Source organism: Phalangium opilio, unplaced genomic scaffold (assembly GCF_054372755.1).
Source record: "Phalangium opilio isolate 3A_F unplaced genomic scaffold, DU_Popi_V2 ptg000013l_1, whole genome shotgun sequence".
NCBI lineage: Eukaryota > Metazoa > Arthropoda > Arachnida > Opiliones > Phalangiidae > Phalangium > Phalangium opilio.
In genome coordinates this window covers 5,512,349-5,521,896 of record NW_028324148.1, presented here as the reverse complement: position 1 = coordinate 5,521,896, position 9,548 = coordinate 5,512,349, and the positions used below count along the sequence as shown (strand labels likewise).

The window sequence follows — 9,548 nt, the reverse complement described above, 5'->3', positions numbered from 1 at the left end:
AAGACATTCCAGCATATTGAACTCTTCGAGAATTATTTTCCAATGATTGAAAAATCAAAATAAGTATAAATTCCTTCAAATATTAGAATAAGCTAGTCCTAAGAAATGTTAAATAATTTAGATTTTTAAAATCTTTGGGTTATTTTTAGGATGCTTAACTGTGCAGGTAGAATTAGTAGATTATTTCCCTCTAAGCTCATATCAATAACCTTTCACTTAAAAAGACACCATATCAGCTTAAAATGTGTAAAGTAAAGCCCAAAGGTGTTTATTCGCACCATTGGAACAGATTTATATTAAAAACACTATTTCCGTTTAAAAAAACATTTAATAAGGGTCAATTAACACCTAAAGGTGTGTCTACGTACCAGTGAATCACAATTTCCTTAAAAAATACCTTAAAAGAGTCAACTAGCACCTTTTTACGAAGAAAACACCATTTCATTTAAAAAACACTCCAAAAAGAGTGTATAAACACCTCAAGGTATTTCCGAACACCCATGAAACACCTTTTTTTCTAACAGTGTTGTGTAAGAGACAGCCTGGCAGCCCCGTATTTGTTTACCCTGCCCATAGCCCACTAGATCACGCGTAACACTACGCAAGATGCAGAGCAGCGTCCGTGAGCATGGATCGAGTGGGCTATGCCCTGCCTGGCCAAGTCAGCTGACTTGGGTGATATATTTATTACTTCTATGCGACTTAATTCTAGACATTCTTGAACGAATCATATTGTGAAAATTTTATAAGATAGGCTTCTGGCGCTGGGTTTTTTCCGAGCCAAATTTGCTTTTTAAATTTAAAAAAAATTAATTTCAACCGTTTTTCCTCTCTTCAGAAATTACTAATGATTAGAGATGGGCCGATACCAGTTTTAACCGATACCGATATCATTCGATACTTGGGAAACCGATACGCACCGATACCGATATTTCACCCGATCCTTCGAATAAACCGATATTAAACCGATACCGATATATTAACGGATATCAATAATAAAATAAATAAGAAAATAGATGCTAAAATATAGGTCGGAAAACAGTAACTTAATTTTGATAATAAATCACAGCTTGTAACTTATTCCAATATGAGTATTTGAAGTAGACTAGATATGTAAAACCATTTTGAGAATTTCTAATATTTTTGGAAATTTTCTGAAAACACTTTTTCCCCGTGTTAACACGCGTTCAACTTGAAGGCCAGGTATCCAAAGAAATAATACTAATTGTATTATGTAATAATGCAGTATTTAACTTACACTTGTTCAAAAACGGCAACTTTTCGACTTTTTAAGTCGTCTGCTCACTCTGCTGTAATTCTCTAGGCTTGTGATTCATTAAATATTAAGTCTTAGGGCGCCGTCGACTCTCAACATAAGTATTTTTCTTTAAAAAATATCGGGTAGAAATATCGGTTCATTTTTAACCGATACCGATATATCGGTTAAAACCAAATATCGGTACCGATATGGGATCGGTATCGGCCCATCTCTACTAATGATAGTGTGTTACATATTTATCCAAAATTTATATTAATTAACACACTGTACATCCCTTTAATTTGTAATTTCGCGCTTGGAAGAGGCTGAATTAAAAATATTGATTTGATGACAGGAATTAGTGATAGTGTGATTGAGTCTATCATTTATTTTGCCAGCAAAAAACGTATCTTCGTAGCGGTAACCGTTGTCTAGAAACCAGGGAATGAACCCTTCTGCGTAGTTTGAATTAATCTACTTTACACTTCAAAAATGTATCTAATTTAAACAAAAACCTTTATTCTAAATTATAGCGGTTATAAATAAAAATGATTGCAAGAGCCGGGATAAAAAACTGGTTTGTCAGCAGGGTTTAGTGATCGTGTGATTTAATCTATCATTTATTTTACCACTAATTTAAACAAACAAAATGATCTGCGCAGTGGTTACCGTTGACCGCATGCACCAGATATAATCTCTGTAGCGTTTATCGTTGGTAATCTGGCCATTGTTTATTGTTTTCTTAGGTAACGTTAGAATGAGCGCAAAATAATTAATAATTCAATTGTTACCTAGTACAAATGATTGGAAGGACCTGAATTAAAAATATTGGTTGATTTAGTGACAGGGTTTAGTGATAGTGTGATTGAATCTATCATTTATTTTACCAGTAAAAAACGTATCTTCGTAGCGGTAACCGTTGCCTGACGGCACCAGTCGAGAAACCAGGGAACGAACCCTTGTGCGTAGTTTGCATTGATCTACTATAAACAACAAAAATTGATTTAATTTAAACAAATTACCTAATTAGCGGCTATCGTTGGCCAATGGCACCAGGTGAAACACCTTAAAACGAACGCAACACGGCCAATTGGTCTCTACTCTCTAGTCTACAATAGTCAATCAGCCTGTCTTGAACTTTTGACCGAGGCTTAGTGAAATCAGTGAATTTAAAAATTATCGGCTAAATCTTAACTTTAAATTCTTTTGTATTAAATTATAATGAAGTTTAACTTACGAGAATAAAATAAAATTGGGACTAATTAACCCCTTCTTTTAGATGAAAAGTGAAAAAATTCGCCTTAAGCTCGCCCATAAACAGAGCGGACGACGCATTTAGTAAACAAAAAACTTCGCTCTATTAGCGGTAAAAAAGCGTAAGTCCAACAGTACGTTTCTCTATGATTTTAGCTAGGATTATACCACGTAAGTCCAACAGAATAAAAGGTCGTAAGTTTAAGTATGTGCTTAAAAGTACAAAAAGTAATACTTAATATTAATTGTTTTCAATAAAACTTCGAAAGGCACCAGAAAAATGTTCAACCTTTCATTTAAAACCATTTTCAGACCTATCGAATAAAAAGTCTTCAAAAAATCGTCGAGACCATTTGGCTATCACAGCAAACATTTCCCATGTTATTCCTATGGGAAAATTTCCCTTTTTTTGCCAAAATGTCTGAATTTTTTTATGGAAATGAAAACCACCCTTAGCAACTTTATTTTCTATAATAAAAACTAATGGAGGGATCTCTTTGAAATTTTAACCACATATTAAGGGTCCGAATTTTAGTTCAGTGGAATGTTTTCAAAGCAGTAACCATGATAGGAAAAAAGTTACATCGAATCAAAAAAGCACCCTTATACATTAAACGCAGTATGAGGTCTTATCTAAGAGAGCAACCGCTCTCTCAGAATATATACCATTCCAGGAATATCCTTTAGTCTTGGATACATTCGAAAAATGTCTACAACTGGTATCGCAGGGTTATTTTTAATCCATTTTTGTCTGATAGGAGCAGTTAATTTCATGTATTCCTTAACTTACGCATATGTAACCGTGTTTTCTTTGAGCCAATCTGTCGTGGCTTCCATTTCGTCTTCATTGAAGTTTCCTGGCAAATAATGTGTGTTGAAAAACAGGTTCTTCGAAAACAATTTTCACAAATTATGCTACCAGGAACCTCATGCGAAGGTGAATCTTCGCATGTCTCCTCTAGAACTGTCTGAACTGTGCTCGTTGAAGGTATGATTGCGCTTTTGCTTTTACTTAATGGCTACTTATCTTCGAAAGAAGTGCTTTTTTTAAACGCCTCCTTACATTTCGAAGTCGTTCTTCTAAGTATCCAGTAGCGGGCGCTTTTTTTTATATACTTCTTGAAGAGATAGTCAAAAATTGCCTTTTTTATTGGACCACTTACTCAGAGGTGGGATTTGCAACGTCTGGTTTTTTAGCAAACGTTTCTTTAAAGCAAAGGGCAGCTCCGTTGATCCCCCTGAAAGATACCTTTCCCGCTACACGTTGGCTAAGCTTGGCAAAGGCTAGTTAAACCAAAGGCAGGAACCAATGGGACCTAGTGCATTAGTTCTGATTGGTTCCTGCCTTTGGCAAGGTAAAATTGGTGTCCAGAAGATTAGCCACCATGCTAGGGGTGATCATGGAGCCGCCTGTTACTTTAAGTGTAGCATGCAATGAGAGAAACTTGGCTCTTGGACCAATGGCTGGAATAAGTTCCTTGACCAGATCTGGCGTTAGCAGCAAAAATGCGTTCTTATCAATTTCATTGTCTTTACAAAAAAATTATAATTACCGGGTTTCGAAATTGTACAACGACATTTCTAGATTTTAAGGTGAGATTTAGGAAGTTTTACTTCTACATTTTAGAAATATTGAAATCTAATTCGAAATCGGGATTTCCATATTTTAAGCGAGATTTTTGGACGAGACTTACGAGATTTTGGCAGCGTTCGACCCCTCGAATGAAAGAGGAACTAACATTATTGAGTATTTACAAATTCTGAAACAATACGTCAAACACCGACTTTTCAAAACTTTTTCTAAAATCAATATTCTCTCAGTCATAGTTGAAAACTCAACAAGGTCGAATGTTGGTCAAAATCCTGTACTACTAAACCAAATTAAAAAGTAATCATATTATAATAAACTAGATTTTTCAAGGATTTTTTCGCATTTTAAGTTTGTGGATGACGAAAATTATGTCACGAACACTTTAAGCAACATGAAGCTTTTGCGATCAATAAAGTTATCTTATTTCTTTTAAATGACTGGTATTGCAAAGTTTTCTAATCATTCGTCTAGTGTACAAACCGTGCTTTTGTATGCTTGGTTTGCCTAAAATTGCAAATGACCCAATTTGGGCTACTGCAATAACCATATTTTTTTGGGTTTGAATCACCCCATCCCAAACTACCAAGAAATATTTATTCAAATGCTACTGGGTTATTTTTTAACCAAATTGTACTTAAAATTCAAATAGCCCAACTCATTCAACCCATGAGTTTTAATAGTGTAGTGAAATTGCGCGTATTTTTGAAATTTTCCTTCAAGAAGAGCGAAATTAGTGGTTCACATCAACGGTTATATCTCGAAGGCTGTTTCAGTTAGAGTGACAATTATTTTTTCCTCGGGTCTAGGATGGTTCGTTCTATGAAATGTGAGTAAACTTATAAAATTAGAAAATCTAAATCGAAACGTTTAGGCCGCATGTTTGAGAGTCATTTAGAAACGTCAGTAACAAATTAACCGTTAGCGCGATTAAAATTTTGCACGATGATGCCCTAGCTTGAACATTTTAAAGTATATTAAAAAAGAGCCCGACCCTCGGGGAAAATCTGTTGGCAAATGGAAGATGTTTGGCCGAAGCATGTTGTTTGCATCATGTTTAAAATTAAATATAAAAATAAAAACAAATAAAATAGGTATCACCGTTTGAGCTCGATGATGCCCTGGTAATGGCACTCTAGATTAAGAAAAACAAAACGAAACGAAGCTGCGATGCGTAGAACCCGAGTCATGGGTGCTTGAAAGTCCTGAAATCTATGAGACTTCACCTAAAACCAAAACTCACTAATGCATGTACATCGGTGGAATTTATATAATCAAATATAGAAATATTTTTATAGGAAAGATACCGACATAAAAATATTTTTACCACACAATTTCTAGAATGTTGCTGGGGTTAAAGTACTGACCGTCCAGGTCGAGCACGTACGAGAAAGAGCAAGACGAAGACCCGAGTTTTTGCAAATGGGGTATACTTTAAAACTTTAGTCTAATCGAGCGTTGGATTCTGATTTCAAAAATGTGCCAAAGAAAGGAAACCATGTCAATCGGAAGGGAGGTCCGATTCATCCTTACAAATGCTAGTGGCGAATAAACAGTGACACTAGAGAGTTTAAGCTGACACTACGCGTACTCTCTATCTAGCCATTCCTTACGCGTACGTGTAGCTACCTAAGTACTGCAGTGAGCTGGTCAGTTAATTTAAAACGCGCTGTTTAAATTCTCATTGCTTAAATTTTGTTATTATTTAAAGGATTTAAAGGTAAAATCCTAAATAAATATTTCTTAGTCTTAAAACCACTGCCTTCTCTAATGCTAGGCCTTGAAATGTACAACTGAACCATTTTTATGCGACATTTTGAATTTGCGCTTAGTAACCGTTAGATGGCTCTTTTCTGAGGCGAATTTTCACGATGACGAAAGTAAATTCGTACTGCGCAGTCTCGCATGACGTCACGTCTTTCGCTTATGGCGGACCAGGGTGGGAAATAGGGATTTTTTTAAACTGGACTAAATAACCTGGTCCAAGACTCCATGTCACCATGACCATTGACTAGGGCATGTCGTCTGCTAAACTAGAGAAGTGGATAATTAAACTATTGGAGTTAATGTCTTGACTTTAGTTACCCTTGAATTATTTTAGTGGTCCCGAGGACCACTGACTCATCCGATTTAATTTTTAAACTGGACCAGGCAATTTTTGAACTGGTCATTTGCTTTGTGCCACCGGCTTATTTCCCACGCTGTGGCGGACTAGGGGTGCATTTCGTCGCTAAAAGGATACTCAGGTATGTATGATTGTATTTTTCGTCAAATTCATTTAAATCTTAAGCCCAACTATAATGAATAGATCAATGTGTTTGGATCGTGTCTCTCAACCTAGATCCAACGCAAAAGCTTTTGAGTTTAATACATTTGCTAGATCGATGGAGATATAGGTATTCCAGCAATTATTTGACGAACATTTTAATTTATGTTGCAGATTTTGTAAAGGAAGCAATGCACTTCATTTCAAAACGTTGTTCATTGATGATACTGTGATACATATTTAGCATTAATGAAACTACTGTTAACAAAGTTTATAAGACCATTGTTAGACAACTACGCGAAAGATTTAACAGAGTTCAAGAGCAAACCTCTCTAATGAAAAACTCTAAAGATGTAAATGCATTTTACCCACACTGTGATAAATGCCTTTTTATGTTTTAACAAGTTAAAAATAAACTTTGAATTTTAATGTGTCTTTTTATTTGCAAAATTCTTGATAATGTGCAGATTTATCCGAATGCCACCCATTTATCAAAACAGCTCAAATTCGTGAGCACTTGCCTGGATAGACTGCAATCAGACAATGTTGGATTGGCTGAAACTATGGAGATTTGGATGGATCTAATTGATAACCAAGACTTCGAAGCCTATACGCCTGCTATAAAGAAACGTTACACATATTCAGTACTACCATGCCATTTCCTGGCAAATTTATTGGATCCTCGAGGAAGCTGCAGCCGAGGAATGGATATCGGAAAGAAATGAAGAATTGTTACCGGTAGTATTAGCCTGCAAAAATAAATGATTCCGATTTTTATCCAAGCCTTATGCTCCGAAAAAACGTTGTCGACAATATTGAACTGCGGAAATGGTGGCAAATTTTGGCGCTGAAACTTAAAGATGGACATTCAGCTTCGGCAAACAAACATTCAAGCGATTTTTGTAATTTCGTTTCATCACTGCTAACTTGTCCATCCAGCTTGGCTGGACAAGAAAGAATCTTTTCTACGTATGGTCTTGTTTGGACCAAACTAAAAAATTGTTTAGGTTATGAAAAAGCTGAAAAATTTGTAAAAAAAACCAGATTTCTCAGCATTAAGGCTAAATCAGATGAAAATGAATAATAAATTATCTTTTATAACCGCTTCATATATTTTTGTCTTGTTTCTGATTGTATTTTAATTATTTTTATGCCACAAATTGATTTTTCCCCCATAGACCCTTAAAGAAAATCGTATAAATTTCCCAACCGTCTTTTGAGGATTGACAGAGCATTCTGGGTAATCAGTATATTAATCTGATTGGTTTAGACGGCTATGGGCTGATTTTGCGCAGTAGTGGCAAGGAAGTGTACTTTAAAAATTTAATGGCGGAACTTGGGAACTGAAGTTTCAGGTGAAAGTGATTTAGGAACTGTTTTAGAGCAGATTTCGCTTCACCACAAGCTCACAACGTAATTGCCTTGTTGTTTTTCGCAATGGAGTCTCAAATCGTAGAAAGGTATTGAAATTACACAGTTTTAGATTTTGGCAAAGGCTTAGTAAAGTTTTTTGAATTTGAAAGAGCAGACGAATAAATTTATTCAACGAAACCTTTCGCCACTAGATGGCGTTGGTACTCTATTCGAAAAAATCCCGACTCGGCGATATAAGGTGTCCAGCTCGTTTATTATCTTTAAGGGTCTATTCACAATTAAGCCGGATATTTTAGGTGGATTTTTTTAAGTGGATTAATCCGGATTAAACCAGGTGGTTTAAACCAGACTGGATAGGTACTTGCTAACCCTGCTGGCAAGGAATTTGGGATAATACAGTTTTCGGAATATCCGAGAGCCAATAGTTGGATGACCACAAGCTACGGTTTATCATCGTCGCAATGGAACAACGCAATAAAAGTGAATTGTAAATGAAACAGAGCTTTAAAGCTACAAAATTACAAAAGTCATCGTAAATAAGAAAAATATTTCCACATATTCACTTTATATTATGGAAAAAGGGAATATTTAGGTTCTGTGGGATTTCTTTAGACAACAACACAAGGCGAACTGCTAACGCATCGCACTAGTGTAACAACGGACGGACACACACACTGCTGTGTTACTCTTTCTATATTAATTTTGAGTTGAGAAACAAGATTATCTTAAATACAAAAATAAATGTAATTAACATTATATATTTTCTTCGTCCGCTATTCACCATAATGAGCGTTACATCTTTTTAAAAAAGAATAATTAGACATTCTTGATAGTCTTGACTAATATCGATGTTTGAAATGAAGGGTATGCCTGATGTTTCGCCCTACTCAAATCGGTAGTATATAAAGGTTTCAAATAAGAACAGCGCAATTGTGGAAGCCCCACCATTGGGAGGCTAGACGTGTCTCGTAACCTTAACGATGATGATGGAAATAGAAGACATTATGTACAGACTGGTGTCCATGTGGGATGGACAACGACAAGAAGACGGTGGTGTGTAGAAGCCAGTAAGTACAGACTGGTGTCCATGTGTGATGGACAAAGACCGGATGATGGTGGTGTTTAGAAGCAATTAAGTACAGACTGGTGTCTATGTTGGATGGACAAAAGACCGGATGATGGTGGTGTGTAGATGTCAGTAAGTACAGATTGGTGTCTATGTGGGATGGGTAAAATACCAGAAGATGGTGGAGTTAGAGTGACAATGGTGTAATAGACATTGTAAGAGGAATATAATGTTAAAAATTTCCGGGAACTGTAAATGCGGTCCGGAAAGTCTAATCTAAAAATGCACTGAAAAACAGAAAAAGACCAATGAAAAAGACGCTTTATGTCAGGCATGCCACATAACAAAGTCTATGTATAAATAAAAGAAATAAATACACCACAATAGGCATACGATTTCCAGAATTTGACTTTTAGAAACGATACAAAATAAGTCCGTTTTTTCAATTAGGAAAATTTTGCAGTGAGTATATTTCCGAAATCCGAATTGAGATTTTCGTATAGTTTTTTAAACATTATAGGAAATAATGTAGTTTGGTCAAGTTTGCTTGAACAGGACTATAATATGTTCCTTATCTCAAGGGGTTATCTGTGGCTACAGGAGTAAAAGAGTTCTCAGACTTTCTATGGCTATTCTAGCGACCACATTTGTTGTTTCGTTTCTTTCCTCCTTATCTATCCTGTCATTGCTGCTTGCCCATAAGTAATTCTATGACACTCGTTTACACCCCCATTTTATCCAC

General features: G+C 35.7%; 1 long non-coding RNA gene across 3 annotated transcripts; it reads right to left on the bottom strand.

The window, feature by feature from the left end:
* Positions 1 to 1,497: 1,497 nt before the first annotated feature.
* On the bottom strand, positions 1,498 to 2,857 carry LOC149707937 (uncharacterized). 3 transcript variants are annotated; one of them, XR_016379971.1, is made up of 3 exons: positions 2,496 to 2,857; positions 2,146 to 2,241; positions 1,498 to 2,072 (listed from the first exon to the last, which is right to left on the bottom strand). It is a non-coding gene; the product is annotated as an uncharacterized LOC149707937 (long non-coding RNA). The 3 variants fall into 3 exon arrangements; XR_016379970.1 differs by having other exon boundaries at positions 2,146 to 2,238; positions 2,496 to 2,851; XR_016379972.1 differs by lacking the exon at positions 2,496 to 2,857 and adding an exon at positions 2,324 to 2,354 and having other exon boundaries at positions 2,146 to 2,238.
* Positions 2,858 to 9,548: the final 6,691 nt, after the last annotated feature.